This window comes from Myotis brandtii, unplaced genomic scaffold (genome assembly GCF_000412655.1).
Source record: "Myotis brandtii unplaced genomic scaffold, ASM41265v1 scaffold1162, whole genome shotgun sequence".
In the NCBI taxonomy this organism is placed as follows: Eukaryota; Metazoa; Chordata; class Mammalia; order Chiroptera; family Vespertilionidae; genus Myotis; species Myotis brandtii.
The window spans coordinates 611,973-612,192 of NW_005354021.1; the positions used below are offsets into that span (position 1 = coordinate 611,973).

The 220-nt window shown below is 62.3% G+C and overlaps 1 long non-coding RNA gene across 1 annotated transcript in view; it reads right to left on the bottom strand.

Moving 5' to 3' along the window:
- Nucleotides 1–214, bottom strand: part of LOC106723817 — an 18,324-nt gene extending 18,110 nt beyond the window's left edge. Inside the window, exon 1 of the long non-coding RNA XR_001359547.1 lies at nt 60–214. This is a non-coding gene — a long non-coding RNA (uncharacterized LOC106723817). The remainder of the gene's footprint in view (nt 1–59) is intronic.
- Nucleotides 215–220: the final 6 nt, after the last annotated feature.

The window sequence follows — 220 nt, forward strand, 5'->3', positions numbered from 1 at the left end:
GGGCACCGGGACCTCGCAGCTTCCGACTCCGTGTAACTGGATTTCGAAAAAGAACTCACTGAGCTCTTGGTTCCAAGGCACCGATTGGACTCAGAGCGAGAAGCGGCCGTTCGGCTGAAACTTGGGGCCGAGCCTTGGGGGCTGAAGAAAGAGCGGGGAGTTGAAAAGAAGGCGAAGGAGGAGGCGGCGGCGAGCGGAGCCTCGAGGCGAGGAGGCGGGG